Raw genomic sequence first — 21808 nt, forward strand, 5'->3', positions numbered from 1 at the left:
GTGTTTGATTTTGTCTTTGAGCAGGGAGTTCAGAAACGAAAGTGACATGTTTTGTTTCATATAGTTTTGATAATGCCCCCGTTGAAATTGTGTTTAAAACTATCTCAACTATTTGCTATTTATGTTAGACATGTTAGGGTCGTCAGAATCATTCCAAGAACTAAGGGTTGAAGTTGAGAGGACGAACTGAAAGTTCAATAATCAGATTTAGTTCTTTGCTGCTTTCCAATAAATTCGAGATGTAGAAGTTTTATATAGCTATCGGATAGGCCAAGATGTCCGAATTTCGGAATATCCGAAGATACTGTCCATTCTTCCAGATCATTTTAAGGCACTAAAACAATCCATTACGAGCATTAATTGCAAAAAAAAGATACAGCTCCCATTTTCCCCCTCTAGTTAAACTCAAACTCCCTCAATTCATCCAATCTGAAACATCTTTTAAACACGAAAAAATTCAATTAGAAAATACGCACCACAACTTCCGACACTAAAGTGCACCGGCATAACAAAAAAAAAATCCCCTCTACCCTCAGGCGGATACTCGTGTTATGATACAAGCTTATCATCTTCTGCTCATCTTCACCTTCACCATCCTCCCACCTTCTTCGTTACCGCAAAAAAAAAAAAAGATGTGTTGTAATACCATCCGTATTCAAGTAGCCCAAAATGTCAGCTTACCGTACCGTACCCGCCAACCGGTGCTGGCTGGAAGTGAAGTGCGATAGGGGAATAAAAGCTTTAAAATTTAATAAGCTCCTAACAGCTTTCCGGATCTTTCCACCGTGTCCGACACCTTATCGGTGTTGGGTCCATCCGTTTGGGTTTACTGTTTTTTTTTCTCTCTTTCAGTTTCCCTCTCATTCTCACCCATTATTCGCTCTCTCCTTCGCTCTTCTGTGTGAAGAAGGAAGAAGCGTGTCCAGATTTGTCAGGCTACATTTTCTCACAAACGGTGGGCGCACAGGGAAAAGTGTGTATGTGGTACACCCACCCAATGGTGGTGTCGGATTTTCCCGCCATGTCTGGTGTGTGTTTTCCCCACACCCCACACACAGCTCGTGTAGAAAGATCAAGTCAGCAGCTGCCGTTTTTTTTTGCCTTTTTTATTTCGTCGCACAGGAGAGGTTTTTGCTATGATCGGGTCAGTCCCAAAGGTAGGGTGGAAGGTAATATTTTTATCACCTTACCCGTAAGCGTAACGACCCTTAATCAAACAGAGCAGTAAAGGTGAAACAGGCAAACGTCTGCATATGCTTCTTGGACAAACAAGCCGTGTGAATGCAATGCCCGGTTGGGGAGACATGTGGTATGCAAAGGTGTGAAAAAAGAAAGAAAAACGCTCCCAGCGAAAAGGGTCTTCCGGGAGGAAGATATCTGGTGAGACGGTGTGAATTTTTCTTCGGTGCCCTCGAAACACCACCAAACGTTCCCTTCATCGTCACCTACTTGAAAAGCATTTATGGTTATTTTTTGTTCTCAGTTTGAAACTAGAAGTTTGCTTGTGCGGAATTAAAAAAAAATATTTCCTTTACATGATCTTTGACAATTGCATTAGATTAATTTTCATTTCTTTTAATATAGCAAGTGATAGAAAAATATAACTTCGTTTGTAACTTAATTACATAACCTTAGGCAGCTCCACGAATAATAAAAAATACTTAGACAAACATAACAAACCGTACAAAGTAAAATTGCACAGCTTTTTCTTTGCACCATGTTACGTCGCAAAAAACACAGTGTCGCTGATTTGCATTACGGTAGGATTGGTTTATTTCGCCATTTGAATAATTAATTCATTTGCAATGCTGTTGTTTCTGGCTGCAGGCGTACTAATTCTCAATACGCCAGCCTTCACTGGGGGACTCGCCAGAGACAGTTGCGGAAGCTTTCACATTAGCAATGGCCACCATTTCGTGCACCTTGGATGTGGGGATTGAAAAGTTGGACCGTAAGATTACGCTTGTGTGTGTGTCTGTTGTAAGCTACATTAGCCTGATGTGGTTGCGACAATGTAATAATATGCAAGATTGGATGTGTTAAGTAAGTGAGTAGCATTGAAAGAAAACTTTTTAAGTACCCATTTAGAGTCTATTAACGGAGTAATGAGAAGTTATTGGAGTTTTGTTGAGATACAAAAGCATTTCTGGTCGTGTAATAATGCAGATTCTACAAACTCAATATGAAGATCGATATTAATTTCAAATTAACTGGTAGTACAGGAAATCGCTGGTATTTTGCACCATTCCACCCCTGTTGGTAGAATAATTTCACGTAAAACGTAATTCCGTTTTCACAAAAAATGTCAAATAAAAAAAACGATATGGACGGCTCTCGGAGACTCGTAAAAGCTAATGCTTCAAACTTTGGGGCATACATACTGTGCCGAACCATTCCCCCGTTACGGCCATAATCTTTTGAAACTCAATATTAATCCAGTAAATGCTCATAACCGCTGGTGAACTGCGTCAAGCGTACCGCCATTCCAGCATCCAGATAAATATGCTCCATTCCGTCCCGGGAAGGATGGTTTTTGCATCGTGAACCGAACCCGGAAATAGTCGCACCACACCGTCTCGCCATCGGTACGGCCTTCCCTGCCATGTTGCGGCACACCCCCCTTGCCGCCATTTTCCATTGGTCGTTTTGTTTTGGCGGTGCAACGAAAATGCGCCCGGGGATCTACTGCTGGTGCATGGATAGCACGGCGAGAACAGCCTCTACCGAAACGTGGCAACATGGCAACCCTGGTCGAGAAGGGTCCAGTAAATAATCCGCTTTTAATAGGACACACCCGACCGGGCTACCGACACCGGTCCGAAACCGTACCCGCATTCCGGAGGGCATTCCTTTCATTTCTGCGCAATTTCATTGACAATCGCAACCGATTTAGTAAAGCGCGTTGTGGAGTAGGAGAGGGGAGGGGGGGTGGGGGAGTGAAGGAGAAGAGGTGTGGTAGATGTAATGGGGGGACTTACAAAGAGGACGAGGAGTTAATGAAACCCACCAGTCGTCCTCGTTTACACGCTGCGGTACCGGTGGGTTGCGTGGTAAAGATTCAGAAATTAACTTTGTCTTCCATGCAGGATCGCTCTATTCGAGAGGTTTTTTTTTTTTGGTCCACTGTCGTTCAAAAAAGGGAAAACCACAAGGGGTTTGGTGTCTCGCCTCGGTACCAATAAATATGTTCCTGCGGATTGCCGGGCATGCTTCGGTGCATCCGTGCGATGGTTTCAACGTGTGTGTGTGTGTTTTTTTTTGTTATTCGGCGCTCGGTGTTGTTTTATCCTTACCCGGAAGAGCCCGGAAGGCAGTATCGGTGTGCTTTGCGGTTGGGATTATTGCTTTACATGCCACAATCAGCGGCAGCGGTCAAATTGGTTCTCCCCGTTTTCGTTTCGTTTCACGTGTCGGTGTCGTACGTTAAGCGATTATGATGACTTTTGCCAACATGTTCTATTGATTTGTCGGCATGGAATGATAGGCATTGAAATCGAATATTTAATAAATTGCTTGTTCAGGGTTCATTTCCTTTGATGGTAACAGAAAAGGTAGAAGGTAGAAAAGCCACAATTATGTGAATGTCAAGCCACATTTTTTTTCTCGTTTTGCTATTTTTTTTTATTATTTATCGGTAGAACGACCTGGCCGTTCATCTTGATATTGCATAACCATTGAAAAGTTTTAAAATGTTCCATTTGAAATACTAGATAGAATTAAGAATCATTCGCAACAGAATATCAAAACGCATACAAGAAATCCAGTAGCAAATATAATTGTCTCCAATGTTTAAAAACTGTACTATTGCCTACATTTAGGCGCAATAAGGACCTTTACGCTAAATTATGATATTGATCAAATTTTAGATTGGTTAAACCCGTTAAGCATTAAGGTGTTAATGAAGATGATTTTACAATCTGTTTCAAACACCAACAGGCGATATCTATACGTCCACGCGCATTTGTAGCACACCACCACCAAACAAATACGCTCTTAGATGCACAAACGCACAACTGTAAGCGGAAGCCATATTACTCAACGGTTTTTTAAATAAATAAACATGGTCCGTCTATGCGTTCTTATCGTAAGGTAGCCACCATCCTACGTCCCATCATTGTGTGCCCATTGCAATCCTACTTCACTCCAACCGATCCAAATGCGAAAGTGAGGTTAAGTGCATCTAAATGGCTATTGCATGAAAACAAAAAAAAAATGAAACAAAACAACACAAAAGCACACGAATGAAGGGCGAGTGTCTGTTTATTGTTGTCGTAAGTTCCCTTATTTTAGTGGAATTGTGATGGTTAGATGGAGGGGCGAAGGGAGGGCAACTCCCAATGCAACCCGCGCGCCCACTACTGGACGCCATTTTAACAAGCGAAGCCTTGAAAAGATGAAGAACGATGATGGGAAGCTTGCAGACTTACTGAATGCTTCCGGGTTGATGGTTTCATGGTTTTTCCTCTTTACCCTTTGCGCTAACCATTCATCGAGCTGTCGGCCTTTCTTTCTCGATTTTATTCCCTCATTGTTGCTGTTGCTGTTTAGCTTCTTACCTTCATCGTCTATTCCCGCGCTTCATAGCGCGTTTCTTCCCAGCTTCCTTTGGAGATTGTTTTTATTTTCATCCTGCCCATTAAATCGTTTCTGCAGCACAGAGAGTAGTGGTGGAGTTGTTAAAAAAAGCATCGCAGCCACTGCTCACTTGAAGGCTTTAGGATGCAGTCTAGCCTTGGCTTTCTACCCTCTGTTTTTCATCTCCTTTCTCCCTGTTCCACCTGGTTCACCTTTTCCATCACGTTTTGCTCCCTCTTGTGCCAAATGGTTTCAATGGCAAATTGCAGCAAAGACCCGGCAGCATAAGCCATTATAAGCGGTTCCGCATCCGTGTACTGCTCGACTGTACCGGCATGAATAACAAGCTCGCTTTCCCATCCACCATGCGCGAGCCCGCCAACTGCAGGTTAGCCTGTTATTATTCCATTCCTTCTCGATTGGGCCATCCGACGTGCCGTCCCGTGGGTGCCATAACGTGCCGAACCGTTGCAGCACGGGTGACTTTTCCTCGGGTTTTTCCTTTTTCGCTTTCCTCCCTCCCGCACGGTGTATACACTCTTGTGGACGAGTTTGCTTTCTTTATGCTGTTTGTATACACTTTACCCGACCCGACGCTGGTGCGCTCCGGGTTCGTGTTTCTTTGCTCGGGCACAAAAAGAAAACGCAAACCCCAGCGAAAAGCAATCGTTGGAGCGGGGGAGTAGATAACAATTGCCATTCACGGATTACAGTCGGTAGGAATTGGTGAACAACAAGGGCAGCGAACAAAAAACCGAGCGCTCGCGACTTGTGTGGCGGTTGCTTTTGGAGTGGTTTTACATTTTTTTTCGTTGTTGTTGTTGCTGGGTACGCCTAGCGCCTGTTTCGCAAAGAAAGCATCCCAGGAGGCTGCGATGTTTCGCATACGGTTCGCGATACGGCAGCCCGGCACGTGTATAGGTAAAATGGTAGTAAAATTATTTACAATTACTTGGGCGATTGGAATCGGGTGGAGAACGGTTGGTTTTGCTTGATTTGGCGTTGAACGTTTACACTTCATTATGGTGTGGAGTGTTAAAATACCCTCTCGAAAGCAATAGCTTTAATCGTGCCTGAAACGCGATCGTGCAGATAGGGAGATGCTTTAGATTTGGTGTAATCGGCTTTTTCGGCTTGATTTCGCCTTAAACTCTTTAAAAAATATTGTTATTCATGTTTGACATTATTGGAATAAGTTGAAAGTGGTTTCTTTATGCAAAACAGTTTTATTTTCTTGTCAGCAAAAAAAAAAACAGTTAATATATTGGATAAAGCTACTCTGTTGCCTTATTATGCTCTCATTTTGGTCATTATCGCTTGAAACACTTGATTGTGGCATTATAATTTATTGCTTTCAACGCACACCATATGGTGCTCTTAAAATTGTAACGAAGAACAAAAAATAAAGGACAGCCCCACGGTTAGCTGTAAGAGTCACTCGTATGTCGAGAGCCCTCGATGTTGAGCCTTTACCGAGTGGGGTACAAGTAGTAGCTCAGCGTCAAAAGTGTACATTTCTGCCAGTGTGCCATTCGCTGCGTGAGATATATTTGTTTCCCCCGGGAGGGGTTTTTGTTTGGGATGGACCATTTGGGACTCCGTGAGAAATCTGGTTGTTTATTAATTGTCAATAGCAATATTGCATGTGATACGCATATAATAACCGATTGAAGCTTTAAAGACAATAGTGAAAGCATTGCAACATATCCTTCTGTTTCCAGAAAAAAAGTATAGATAGCGAAGGAAGAGCAAAATAGACACAATAAAACAAGGCTAAGCCATTTATCAATCGGAACGTAAGAATAAAACATACAACAAAAACTCCCACCTTAAAGCCACATCACCCCACCGAATCCAGCGCATCAATCGAGCAAGGAAACAAAACACGCTGAACAAATAAATAAAATCTCACCGACAACGCAAACGGTGCAGGTTTGCCTCCACCTGCAACGGCCGTTCACGAAACGTTCGTTTGATCGATTCGACCGATCCAAGCAAAGAAGGCGAACACATATGAGGATAGCACATTTCAGTAAAAATGTTCACTCCAGTTTCGATTTGAAGCGAATCGCTCGCGTGTGGTTTTGTGTACCCTCTGTGTGGGTGTGTTACTGAAATGAATAAAAGAAAATGGGGCTAAACCAAAGCGCCAGCACCCACACACCGCGTTTGTCACTGGGCTCGCTGGTCCTGTGGTATTGTGGTGGTGTGGTAGAGCATGGTTGAATGAGTGGTTTTTGGTATGTATTTTAGCGGATAATGTTTTCTCATTGGAGCGTTGTGGTTTCCATCACTCACCACTATTTGCAACCATTCGGAGGGGCAGTTGGTTTCGGTATGTGTGTTTTTTTAAACGGCTGAGCCTTCTTCTTTTTCCTCCTTCACTTGTGTTTTACCGTTTCTCTCCATAGAAGATCTTAAAAATGTGTACTTTGTGTTAGAATGTATGAAACGTAGCATTCAATGAAGGATTTATAAAAACGATACAAATTATTGCAGCCTTGCAGGCGCTTAGAATTTCATACAAAAGAAAAACATTGGTGGCAACGGAACATATTATTTCTTTTCTGTGCTGCATTTAATCTGCTAGTAACTCCTTAAGGCATGAAATTTACTTATTAATTACTAAGAACTTGGCATTGGTGTATGAAATGTCATTTGAACTATTAGGCGAATGCATGAAATAATTATGTTGCATACCAGTAGGCGTTATTGATCTTAACCACCTATTTGTGGAGCAAAGCATTACTGGAGTCAGTCCTATCTTCAAATTGATATTCTGCAGTCGTTTTAACATTTGCAAATCTTATCTCTACTGCCCTTTTATGCAAATTGGCAAGCAAAAGTCTATATTTTATAAAAATTAATAGGAAGTCTGCGACTTAAAAGTATTTCTTGATTTTTAATATCCAATAGTGTTGCTCTATCAGGACAGTCTGTTTGCAGTCTGTACTACTGTAACTTGTCCTTGAGTATCATTCCAGTAACTGGCAAGTTAACCATCTACCGGCTTACATCTCTGTGTCCCATTTGTTGATCGATGGCTTGATGAAAGCAATTTAAACACACACACACATTCATTCCAACGCGGAAAACAAAACATTTTCCGAGCAGTTTGTCATGCCGGTCCATGCCGGAATGCACTGGTGAAGGACACTCGTCAGTTGTTTTACGCATTCACGTGGCCGTGTTGCCTTGCGATGGAACCGCTTTTGCTGCAACGCAGGGTTTTCGCTGCGCTTCGCTGCCCGAAACGACCAATGATTATGGTAATGAAACGGATGACTTGCAGCAACGATCGCATCGGCCCGTAACCCGTACAAACATTCCTGACGAACGAACGTCCTGCATCTCCCACAGGGAAGGAAGTGACAAATGCAAGCCCCATCGGTATGCCGTGACCTTTTTTTTCTCCGCTCGGCCCAGAGCAACGGAATGTTCCGACGGACAATGTTCGGCGGTTCCAACGCCCTGCTCCCGCACCTCGGCTGACATCCGGGGGCAGCTGTTGGTCCAGTTCGGGTCTACGGACGGGTCGCTTTTTTGGTGACGATGGCAGTTTTGTGTCCGGTTCGCACGGGTTTGGTGGAAACGGAGGTAGAAGAGTTAGAAAACGGTGCAATATTACACCAAAAACACAAAAACAAAATGGAATAGTGATCTGACTTTCAGCTATCAGCACGCCAACAGCAGCGCAGTTGTTTCGGGGCGAATTTTGCAAATTCTAGCGCAAAACGGGTGTTGCCATTTGTTAACTGGAGGCTTTTGTTGGGATTTTCGCTTTTTTGTTACAAACGTTTTGTTTGTTGTTGTGTTTTTTATATCTCGCTTCAATGCTGTACTCGAAACGCTTACTAGCCCGTTATCCTCGTGGTACACGACTTTACCATTTTTCCATCCATCCTGCCTTGGGTCGCCACACACTTTGCGTACATTGATAATTTATAGGATCGTTTTATTTTGATTAAAAATATTTTAAGTGCTGTAAAGTGTCAGCAATAAAATGCTGTCGAGTTCCTCCCTTTCTTCCTAGTAGTATCCCGTTCATCTCTGCCTCTTGCGAAAAAAACATGCCTTCCTTGTTCACATCATCACTTCCCTAACCTCTGCCGGATCTCGTATTGTGAGCCTTTTTACAACCACTATTCCGATTTACCAAATAAAAAAATTATGCATGTATGTGTATAAACAATCCTCACACCAACTGGAAACAAAACCACATCAAGTAACCCAGTGTTTAAATGTGTGTGCGTTTGTCTCATTGTACACAGACGGCATATTGCGCGTCGCCAAAACCGCATCCAAAATGCGCCTTTTTCCCTCCTAGCGCGTTCTTCGCTGGCGGTGGCCTGAACAGCACAGAAGCGGTCAGTGGTGTCGAGTTTCATGAAGATTTATGGCCACATTTTATGCACTCACTCCCTGTGAGTGCTTTAGCTGTGGCTGAAGAGCGGTGATGAGGACCGAGGAACGAAACGAATTGCGACAGGTTTCCATTGCTGTTGGATGACTTTTGGGTAGGGATGACAATTTGCTCTGTTTGCTTTAACGATTCCGCGTGATTACTTCCGATGGCGAAGTGGTTAGTGGGCGGGATGGAAGGGTGGAGTGGGCGAAAAGGTGAGCAATGAAGTGAGCTGCGGTTTAGTGAGTGGGATGAAGAGAGATGTCATCGAGGCATCGCGGCAAAGCAAAGCAGTGCTTGTGAGTATTCACACACATTCTCTTGGTGTGTCAATAGACATCTTTCGACGAAAGATTAGAAAGTGCTCACCACGTGCTTGTGATGCCGGTTGCATAGGTATAGGCGTAGAAATGGTGCTACGGTTTACTCGCTGCTGGAACCACTACTTGAGCTGTTTGTTGCTAATTTAATTTACTGTAATGGTGCATTAATTACGTTCTTTACAAATTATTCATTAGCCATATATTTTTGTCATATTTTAGTAGATGTCAATGTCAATGAAGCAGATTATTCAATGAAGAAATGAATTGAATGAACTTAGAAACGTTGCGGCTCTAACAGCGATTTTGATTAATATTTGAGCGAGCGTTGTTTTGATTAATATACGATCATTAGAAGAGGCAGAAATTAAAAACACGCCTAAAAGTATGTCACACGTAAACAAACAATTCCTCTTTAGCGACTTCATAAGTGGCTTTGTTTCAACTTCTTCCAATAGTTGTTGTTTGAAAAATGTTTAGACCATTTTTGGAACAAAACTAAAAAAATCGATTACGCCGAGCTAGAATTCTACGATAGTGTTATAGACGTTTGAACAGAAAAGTCGAAGAATCGAAAATTTTTTATTCTAAAATAGTCGCGCATTTTTTTCTTTCTATTCCTTGTTTTTGATCGTTTCTATGCTTGTGCATAGGGCGTGACTAGTAGTAACAGGCTTTTAAAACTGGCCTTGTAGTAAGGATAACACGTTGCCTCAATCCTACGTTGTGCTGGACAGCAATAGATTTCAATTATTTCTAATTTTTGTATCTACCACTTCATCGTTTCGTACGTGTAAGCACTGCCATGTTTGGCACATGTCATTGTTTATTTTGTGTGTGAGTGTGCTGGGTTTTTCCTCCGTCTGAGTTGTGTTTGTTTCAAGGGAAGGGGTCGGTACAGATTTTGCTTCCGGTCGCACATTCCCAATCAGAACGAAACATCGGGTGCTGATCTTTGTTAGAAGTAGGGTTTTTTTTGTTACCATTAAAGTGTCCGGATGAAGTTCGGCACAGTCCGGGTGCTGTTGGACAGAAGTCGGAATGTTAGTTCAATTTTTGACCTTCATACTGTACGCGTCCGATCAGTCTGCTTCCGCACCACGCGGAACACATCGAACATCATACCGAAGGAAACAATGAACTAAAACTGACTTGTTATCTGGTCGGTCATATGCCCTGGTAGAACAGTTCCGATCAATTACGAACTATTCGATTTGAGCGTGATTGCCACACTCCTCGGGATGGGCACAGTACTCCATGGGGACGGTAGCAACACATTCTTCAAGCATAATTAAAAAGCCTTTTCCCAAACGCGCTGCAACTGACGGTACGAGTGATTTCCTTGGTGATGAATACGGCAAAACCTTCCTTCGGTACCAAACCATAAGGACTAGCGGCACAAAGTGAAATGTACACCGAGGTCCTTGGCCGCTTCACAATGACTATTCAATGGCTGTCGCCCGAAAACCGATCAGACCAAAAGCAAATCAGCCAATCGCGATATCGTTCCATCGTGTCCGTGAGCCGATGGCAAAGAAATGGTGAATCTCGGTGCAGCAAATGCCCAGGCGCTGTTGGTCCGGGAAGATGTTGGACGAAACGATACGCAGCCGACGACGGGAAGAGTTTGAAAAATTTTCCTATGCTATTTTTATTTTCCAATTTAAATTATTCTCACTTCACTTCAGATGTCACGGCAAGGGAATGCCGGTGTTTTGCGAGTACGCTCTGCCCGCGCTGGTTCGTTGTATTCTCCCTGGATCGGGATGACAATGACAGTGCCAACCATTCCGCCTTCGGTTCTTTTCTGCACAGCCCGGCCGCACCGGAACTACGCGATTCTTCGGGTTTGGGGTTTCTAGTTCCAGAACAAGTCATTCACATCACCGACAGGCACTCAGAGTGGGGGAAAGTATAAGCGAGCAAAGGTAGTTTTGGTTTTGCTTGGTAAGATGTATTTTATCATTTATCAACTCAACGACTCCCTCCTCCAAGATAGCTCGGTCTGCATGGACCATTTTTAAACGAAAGCCGAATAATGGCGATCACATAAATTCTGAACATTTGTTATGATTGTTCCTTACTAGGTTGTGAACTATTGTGAAATAAATAATAGAATTTCTGTAATTGGTAGTTCATCTACATAGGACTACAGATGCATTACTCAATTTTTAAACCTTATAATTCGGCAGCAAACAGCTGAGCTCTTAATACAAACCCATTCAGTATCGGAATGTGTCGAAATACCACCAACTATATACGACGAATTATCCGAGCTGGGGTGGAAGTAAATCAATAATCAAGCGCTTGTCAAAAACGATCCCCCACCGACAGATATATGCCCCGGGAGATGAAAACGGGTGAACAACAAAAAAAAACCTGACCCGGAAAGTGAGTGAAATGAGCAGAGCCGAATTTAATTAAGTGTATCCACGGGGCGAAAGGGCGCCGATTGTCACCGGTAAGGTGACACCGGTCCGGTACCCACCGTTCAATAACCGGTTTGATGGATCGATTCACGCCCGAAACCCCGAACCGGCACGGATGCAGCAGCGCACCCGGGGTTGGTGAATTAGCGAAAGCTAGCGCGAAACAATTGCACCGCACGGTGCGCGCGTACATGAATTTTCAACAGCGGTAAAGCCGCGGCTTTCGCAAGTGTTGGCAGGATGGCACGTCCGGTTCTTAATGGGGGAGAGACCGGCCCGAATGGGTTGGTGTGCAAAAATTATTAATTATCGCTCAAGTGGACCGGCCGGCCGGTACGTATTGTTGGGTCGTATCAGCAGATCAGAGATTAAGCAACCGGCTGCATGGATCGTTTGAGTTTTTCGTTGTTCGCTCTCCGTGTCTCCGTGGCTGCAGTGGTTGTGTTTTTGCAAACTGTTTGCCTTTGCCGCTTTGCCACGGCAAACACTTTCTCACGCCGCGAACTGTACCGGCGATATCGAACTTTTCTCACAATCATTTCAATCAGCAAATCGAATTAATTCGCCCACTCTTGGTGGTGGACAATCTTTCGAAACGCCTGACCAGATGATTGGTTTCCGGTACGTTCGGTGGAGCGTGATTGATGGGTTCAATTAACTTAACCATATAGGTTCGGCACGCGTGACGTTAACCCTTGCTCGCATGAAGGGAAGTTCTTTTGTTGTTAGATTTTTTGGAGACGAATCTTTACAACAATGTGCTTGTTTGAAGCATGTACTAATGGGACTCATCCACATTTCCATAAGTATTCTTTTTGTGGATTTGAGGAAAATCAATGAAAACTTACTAACTTTATACTAATTTTACTTCATTTCAAAAAACATTCTTGTTTACATTTTAAGCTTGCGGTAATTATGACTTAGCTTGCTACAGACGTCAAAAGTCATGTAGAAATCTTTGTAGAAAGTATGATGTACACCATTGCCGTGTGCTTCGTTAGGCTAATAAACTACCATGCGTCTCCATAATCGTAACAAGGTACCATGCGTCTCCATTGACACAAAATACGGGATAAACAATCAGAAGCTCGGAAAAAGGAAGCTTTTCACACCAAAGCAACTGAAGTAGATAATAAATGCTTATACTTTTCAAACTTATCGAAACTTTTCACCCATTTTTTAGAGACCTCCAGCGTTAAAGAAAATCGTTCTTTTTGAAAATGCCCCCCCTCCCGGAAAGGGGAATAAAAAACACTCAATGTGCCAATGTACGACAGTAAAATTGCTTTCGTTATTTTCAAGAGAAAAATAATCTTTCTTGCAAAAATAATCTTAATGATATTGATGTCATATATCATATACGAAATCATATTTAATTTGTTTAATTTTTTTGATGCTTTTATTTCGAACAAAATGCTATAAAAGAATATTTGATTTTATCCTACATACTGACCAATATAATTTCCCATTAGATACTATTCCGTCCATTAAACTCAATTAGGTGTCATATGATCATCCCCTTTGTAAGTCGTAATAAACCACCATGCGCCTCCATTATCTCGTAGTAGTGAACTCATAATTTTATTAAATAAAATCCATTTTCCCGAAAAATTTTTAGGGCCTGTTAGTGGACGATATATAAGTTAGCTATGATATATCAACATATATCAACATGCATCTTCCTTATTTCATGTTCTGTTTTTAGTTCGCCGATCACTTGCGATCACGTGCGTTCGACCACCTTGATGTTTAATTACACATCTAGAGTGGTTCGTCTAGTGGGGCACATGTAAACGGACCTGCTTCCGTCGTGCTCCTGCATCACGCAAGTGGAGAATGGAAATGATTTCCACTGTGCCTTTTCACCTGCTTTATGGGCGTGCGTGTGTGTGCGTATGAGTCTATGTTTGTAACCGGCGCGAATGAGCGGAAACAGCTGATAACGTTGTAATTAGCTACGGTACTGGTAAGCCTTCCATTCCATACTGAAGGAGACCTAAAATAAAAAAACTGCAGGAATATTCACCGAACAGCCATGACCGGGGTCTTCGTGAGGGAAACGCTACACGAAACACACAGAAACCCTCATGCTGCTGGCGGCTTCGATAGCCGTGGTACCGAACAACAAAATCATGTCCATTGAGCGAATGTGATCCATGCCTTCTTACGCGAGCGGAGAAGGCAATCAATTTGCGTGCATGAAATAATTTGTATTTGTAATTTATAGTACGACCGATTGGTTTTATTTTCTTCGGTCGGTTTTATTGTCGGCATCGCAAGCCGACATGCCATGCGAAACCGCTCGCCATTGAATAACACCGTAGCACTGGAACCGGGGCGGGTGACTGGGCACGATTCCGATTGCCAATGTGCCCGTGTACCACAGTCGGACGCACCGCAACTTACCGACCAGCCGAGCTTGGCAGACGGAGTAAATAGCGTTCCGGGTGGAAGTTCGTAAATAAGCTTGTTTCTCGGTTTGATGTTCGATGCTGTCCGCTGTCGACATTGCGACAAAGGCGGGACAATGCCACCGGGGTTTCAACGGTTGGGCTTCGATCGATTAGTTTGGTTAGCTGGCATTGACAACGGGCACGCCAATGGTCCCCGGTACGCCATTGTTTATCGATTCTATGGCACACTTTCCGAAGTGCTGAGGAGACGCTGAGAGATTGAGACGTCAGACGTTGGCAAAGAGTCATCGAAGCGCTTTGCATTTGGCAGGGAACCAAAATCATTGTCAGTGTTACTAGCACTATTGAAGGAAATGCTTTATTTACTCTGCTCCGAGTGTCTTCAACATGGAGGTAACCTATTTTACTTGAAATTAATTTTATATTTTTGTGTAGTAAGTAACATTTTTCATTCCCCCTACTAAGGTAAATAATTTTAACAGATTTAGTTTTGTTCATTAATTATTGTTTTTAATTGTTAAATAATTTTAAAACCCATGTTTTCAAAGAAAAAAAGCCATCAAACATTCTACATCGCTTGTTCACCGCTTGTTCTTGCCTTACTCTTGAACTTTGACAGCTCATTACAAAAGCACCGGTAATCCTTCCGCTTATTAATCCTTCTTCAGCCAAATGAAAACGCACCTTCACACACACCCATCCGGCAACAGATGGCGTTTTAGGAGCATTCCCTAGCAAAAAGGAAAGCGGATTTCCATCAAACGCCCTTTACTCGAATGAGCGACTGGAAGCGCGCACGAGTGAGATCGAGAAGTGAGAAATTATTCATAAGTGACAAACCTCGGGCCATTTCTACCACCGGTATCTCTCCAAACCCCGGAACCGGGCATTAAACCGCAACACCGACGACGATGACGACGACGACGACGACGACCGGAAGGTCCGGAACTCGATAAACTAATTATGAAGCATTTAACGAGTATTTCCGTACCGCACTTTCACTTCCCGCTCCCCTTTCCTTTAGCCCCTGTGTTTGGAAGGCAGGAGAACAGGCACGTGCCGTGGGAAAATCAGTGGCGTTGGTGCCGTCGGTGGAGAAATCATCAACAAATTCATTCACGAGAGGCAACGCCATCGCTCAACAAGCAACGGATTATGCGTGTGTGAAGGGGTTTTGGGAAAATGATCGACTAGAGCGATTTCCGGTCTTGGCAGGGTTCGTCAACTGGGGCAAAAAAAACAACAAAATACTACGGTTTGTGACCGTTGATGGTGACCGTTTTCAATTATCACCCAATCAAACGCGGCTGTGAAGAATCAAGGTGAGGGTTGGGAAAATTTCGGTAGGTTGAGGAAAGGAGTATATTTCCATTTAGCCTCCTCTCCCCCTCCTCCGTACTTCCCCTCCTGCTCATTTCAGCCCCCCTCCCCCTCAACTAGTGCACCGGGGTAAACCGATTATCATGGCGACAAGAGATTTCATTGCCCCGCACAGATCTTCACGCTTTCCTTGTCCCCTTCTGTGGACGTGTAGTTTTCCACCACCGCTTTCCAGCAACGTGAGAACACTAAAACTAAACCCCCGTCTCCCGGTTCGTCAAACCATCCCCTCGCCGGGGATAGAAGTGCTCAACACTTTCCACTGCTGTTTGTTTTCTTTCACGAACACGACAACTCACCCCAGGGCGCCTACTTTATTTGCAAGGGATCGATTTGATGCCCGTGTGCCCTCTGTGCTGTGTATGTTTGCATCCTGAATGGGTGGGTGGCACAGGTGTATTTTGATGTTTGATTTGCACTGATTTATAGCGCTTTGATTATCGCCATGTCTAGCGGTTTCCGGTGGATCGACGTACGGCAAACCCGTAGCGCTATTTTGCACGAACAACAGTCTCACTGTGCATCGCTATCCCTGCTGGGCGGATTGCATCCCAAGTGCGTAGAAGGAGGGTTGTGGGGGGGTTTTGTGCGAGGGATTTATATTCCACCCGATCGCTACCCCGGGAAGGAGGAAATACAAAACCGATTCAGACACGGTGCGTGCGTCATGGTTGTTGCATGGCGTTCCCCCTCCCCCGCTCCCTCCCTTCCTCTCGAAAACCACGCAACGCCACGTTGACTGCAGGGAGTGTATGGCGGAAGAGGGGGAGGATGCACAGGTAACACCGGGGTGCCTGCAGGGTGTAAAGGTTCCTGCAGAGGGATTTAAGCGGTGAGCGAACGTTTTGTGTTGGTGGCCTGTTTTGGGCACACGGCGAATTTAACTAGCTACACGCACACACCCACACGCACACTTGCCACCTTGCCGGCCGGTTCCCTTCCACCTTCTCTCCAAACACTACCCCACCAGTCCTATCCCGGCTGGTGTTTATCGAGCTGTATCAAATAATTTTGTGGTCGACAAGCGCTGCTGCAAATCGTTTGATCCCTTCGCACCCGCTTGGAATGAATCGATCTGTACCGTCGCGCCCACCGCGTTCCCGTCTCTAGTCCACCCTGCGGTGATTTCGGATTCAATTAGCTGAACGCACACACGCGGTACCGAAAGTGGACGCACCGTCCGAATGCACATTCACCATCGCTAACCACGCCGGCGTTGCGTTCGATTTGCTTAAAGGTGTGGCGCACTGCTTTTGAACGGTTGAACTTGAACTCCAACCGGTACCGGTCGGTGGCACTGTTTGTTCATTAAGACTTTTGCCTCGGATTTGCCCGTTGTGGTAATGTGTGCGTGGTGGATGGGGGTTCTAAGACGCCAACTGATTGGAAGCAATTGAACTCGAGTGCTTCGCAGCGCACTCCGTTCCGTGGATGATTAGTGAAGTGTTTCCCGATTGCTACGGTACGGACGGTGCACTTTCATTTGCTACTCGAGTGTCAGTGAACTAAGATTGCTTCGATAATAGTGTTTCTTTTTGATAATTGATATTGTTTTGCATACCAGTGTATTAAGCGTTACGTGGGATGCCGGTAATTTTGGCCATTGTGGAATATTTATTCTCGATTTTTAGCAATTAATTTGTTAAAATTTGCAATTCAAGGACTTATTGCGACGAAGTACAACTCATGTAAGTGTGTTACAAATTGAAAACCATAAAAATTGGCGATTACCCACGGGATATGGGTATTATCATCCTCATCAGTACAGCACATTAGAAAAATATTTTTAAACTTTGTACACACATCAGAAAACGTGAATAAATGCTATAGTACTCTAATACAGTCCGTATGAGTCTATGTATTTTTATGAGTCAAGTATTTTTGAGAATAAAAGAAAAGTTTGAAGAGAATCACATGAAGCAATATGCAATTATCGTTTGTTTCCTTTTGGTAAAAATGATAACTTAACCAAATAAAGCCATTTATAAATACATTACGCTTATATTTTATTTAAAAAAAAAGACAATAATAAAAAAAATAGCATTAGAGTATCTGTTTTCCGATGGTGAGTGGTGTGGGTTTAGGAAGAAAGGTTAGATTTTCACCGTATTCTTTGATGACAAACGAATATGATGAAATTAGGGTCTGAAAGAAAAACATCAATATGATAGCGATTTGAAAAAATAAAAATAGAAAAGGAGTTACATTTTGTTAAAATAAGAGACAATATGGCGAAATGGTGTCTTTCTAACAGATTGATTAAAATCTTTAAGAGCCCAAGTTTCATTATGAAATATTAGTTGTTATTTTCAGTATACTTCATTGTATTGTTTCAATTGCATGCACAATACTAAATTTAAAAATCATCTCCATTTTGTTATTCTGATTATAGATCCCCTTTACATCTTTAAAATGTGTGGGTTTTTAGTTACTTACAAATAAGAGTTTTCAAAATTAAATTAGCATAATATCAATGTGTTTTGAAGCAAACCAATTGAAAAGAAAATATCCATAGAATAGAATGGGATTTCTTAGGGGCACATGTCGGAAAATTTATAATCAACACGTAAATGGTATAAAGATTCAAGTTTCTTTCGCTATTAAATAAATACTTGAAATCTTTCACGAGCGAACTCGTTGCAAAAATAATGTGAAAGAAGCTTCGTTTATATCGATGCAAACAGTTATATGGAATACAAAATTCTGTAAACAGATTGATTATAATATTTTGCTACATCCAGTCTACCTTTTTTCACGCATTCAACTACACTTTTCAGCCGAACGGCCCGAAATATCATCAGAGAACAAAAGAGCGAACAAAACTTACTGGACGTCCCAAAAGCAGAGACACGATCATCTCACGCAGCAGTCTGCCATCGGGATGTGGATATGCTCATGGCGGCATTTGGAAACAATCAAAGCGATGGATTGATTGAAGACTAGTGGTTGATCGTGTCCTGTGTGGGTAGGGCTGCGCTTAATGGCGCACCTGCTTAACAAGCTACCGTCCTGTACAGTTGCAAACCCACATATTCACTGCCCATCGTTCTTTTCCGTGTAAAATGTTTCAACGTAAAGTAAAGTTAATTGTGTAATGCAAGCTACTGGTGAAAAATGGTAATCGAACTATTGATTTTGTTAAAATACGTAATACATTATTGTTTAAAAAATCTGCAGAAGAAAAAAATTCCCGCTGGTCTCGTTAAAGTGAAGCAAAATTCGTTTGCAAAACCCCTAAAACAGCCCTTTGAATTTCACGAATATGAAAACCTAACCGGAACCAACCGTGTACCGAGCGCAAGATGAATTTGAACGGGCGCGCGCGTTCAAGAGACTTCAATCGAAGAATGAAAAGAAACCACCCTGCACGCGCCATGACGTGCAGCGCTTGCGGGTGCTCTTTTCACGCGATGCTAAACTCACTTGAATGGTTTCAAACACTTTTACAGCGAATCACTGTTAAAAGGGATCGACGATGTATCGTTGAACCGGTCGGTACGTTATCCTTTTGGGGATGGTGCTGGAACGATTTGATTATCTCTTAACAACACGGCACGACCACAACACGATCTGCGCACTACTGGGACAAGCTTTAATTGTGGGTTAGATGTTCCACTTATTAACACGTAAACACACACACTATTGATTTTATTTCTGATTATTTTACAACACTTTCAACTGGATGCTCAACACTTTTCGGAAGATACGTCTGCAGTGTCCTTGCTCTGACAGCTCGCAAATAGTAGACTACGAATGATGTCTTTCTGCCATCTTGATAGTAGTGATGAACGATCAGTATTGTTCCAGAAGTGGAAAAAATATTCGTATAATATAGTTTTATCACAATCTTCTCCTTTTGTGTAATGCTTTGCTTTTAATATTGATACAACGATTTTTGATTACGACCATTAGAATTAAAAGTGCAAATGTTATTATATTTCTTTCTGGTATTTTTCGTTTGCTTTTCGCTCTAGCTACTGATCAGATCAGATCTAGTGCAGTCCACTCAAACATCCATCCACACGACTCCGATCGCACTCGATCGTGCGGCGTCAACGGGCGCACACAAAGCACACAACTATTCAGCACCAAGCAAACACACGCGAACGGTACGATAATATACAATCCAGTGCGGACGATGCGCGACACCAACCTCTGCACGACCGTTTGACAGTACAGCTGATGCGATACTGGAGCGCGCACGCACTGACATCTGCCAGCACAGGCTCCACGGTCGTTCGGTGCCTGCCAGTATCGATGTATGTTTGTGGGTACGCTTGTAAGCTTGAGGGCGGTCGCGTTGAACGATTCTGCTCGTAGCTTCGGATACAGTGCTTCCCCGCCACGGGTACAACAGTAAACACGGAATGGATGAACCACGAGTGAACCGAACGACGAGTGAATGCTTTGTATGCGAAAACATTGCTTCTGCCGTATCACTATGGAAACTTCGAACGTTCTAGTTTGAATAATCAACTAATTTAACTAATTTGATAATAAACATAACTATATGAAGAATTAGTAAATCCAGTCACAAGACGCAAGACTTACAAAGTGGTGGCTTAACGCCTGTATGCAAACAATCAGCGGTTTGTCTATATCAAAATGGCAAACTCATCGAGCTATTCGGAGCCTCTTGAATTACTTTTTCAACCAGGTGTGTGCTCCTCGGTTCTATAACTCTATAAGAGCTTACGTAGGGTCGGCTTTAAACCGTCCAATGTCAGCTTTAAACCGCCTAATTCCTAATGTTAATGTTAGCAATATGACCATTTCAAAACAGTCCCACCTTCCATAGTGTCTCCAGCGACTTCATCACTCCCGGCATGAACACAAGTTCACGCTGCATCTCATTCATGAAACGTTTCCAGTGGGCGTTCGGTTTGTCGTTCTTGCGCACTCGGTGGGGGATGGAGAATCTGCGTCCTTGTTTTTTTTCGGGTGCCATCCTCTGCTATCTTCTTACACACCGAAACGATGAAAAATGAACCGTAAACGATCGTCATCTTTGGTGTCCGGGGTCGAATGTCACGCTGTTGAAATTCTTTCTAGTTTCGTGCGCTTTTAACGCCTTAAAGTCTTTTGTGGGTTTGCATTTATTGTAACTATTGCGATGCGCTGTGGAGCATCACGAAACCGTGGTAGTGATCACGACCCTACTGGCGGGACCCCTGGGAGTGTGGGCTTGGGAGTGCGAAAAACTCCTTTACCCATTTTCAACCGACCATTTGTGGTGCTTGAAAGATAATTTTGCAGAATTACATTGTGTCAACCGTTTGTATTCCTCTATGCGATCTTGATATCGCGGAACCATTTATATCCAACACATGAAAGGCCGAACCATTTTTCAAATCTATTTTCTTGGATATTAACTTATGGGAAATTGTGTACTAACATTTGACGTTTGCTTAACCGTAGTAATCAAAACGTAAGAGTTTCTCCAAAAAAGCAGAGTTTTACCGAGCATTACATGTTTAGTACGGCTCGATGACAACGTCAAGCCTAAGGCACACTCTTCGCCATTGCTTTTTTATGACTTTAATACACCGAAACAGCGTGTACGTCCCTCCCGGGTGAATTCATGCACCCCTGTCACGTAATTTGGGTTATTTTATATTGTTTTAAAGTGATTCCCCATCTCTTTGCGGAAATCCCTGCAATCCTCAACACATTTCCGCCCCTCGCTGTGGCCACCCCTCTGCCCCTGTTGCGGACCGTGGGGTGCGCGGTGTGATAAAACTGCAACCAGATGGAGAATTGATGCCGGCAACACAGGAAGAGCCGGGAAAAATTGGGACAAAAAATTAATTTTCACCAAACCCACCCCCTCCGTTTGGCCTCGGTTCCCCGCCCTGTCGAGACCGTCCCACACGTCTAAAAGCACTTGGCATTCTTTTTACGCTGGAATGTGAGATTTTTATCCAGCGTGTTTTAGGAACGGTGCCCCGGATGGCAAGGGCCACAACAGCCCTTTTACCGCACCGAAAGGATGCAAACGAAGCTGCTTCGTGTTGTGTTTTTGTTGTTGCTGTTTTTTTGCTCCCTCTGTACTACGTCGCATGGAATCCAATGTTTGGCCTGTCCTTCCCCGCCCCAAAATTGATGTTTGCACGTGTAGATGTATCGCTTTTGCCGGTGCCACTTCCGGCTAATTCATACGCCCCGGTATCCCGGTATCGCTGCATCGATCCAGGCAAGTTCAAGTTTGTTTATTTAATTCTACGTGGCGACGCGCGCGACAATTCCGACCGGCAGCGAACCGAAGGACACCGTGTGCTGACAGTG

The sequence above is a fragment of the Anopheles marshallii genome, chromosome X (genome assembly GCF_943734725.1).
Source record: "Anopheles marshallii chromosome X, idAnoMarsDA_429_01, whole genome shotgun sequence".
NCBI classification, from domain to species: domain Eukaryota; kingdom Metazoa; phylum Arthropoda; class Insecta; order Diptera; family Culicidae; genus Anopheles; species Anopheles marshallii.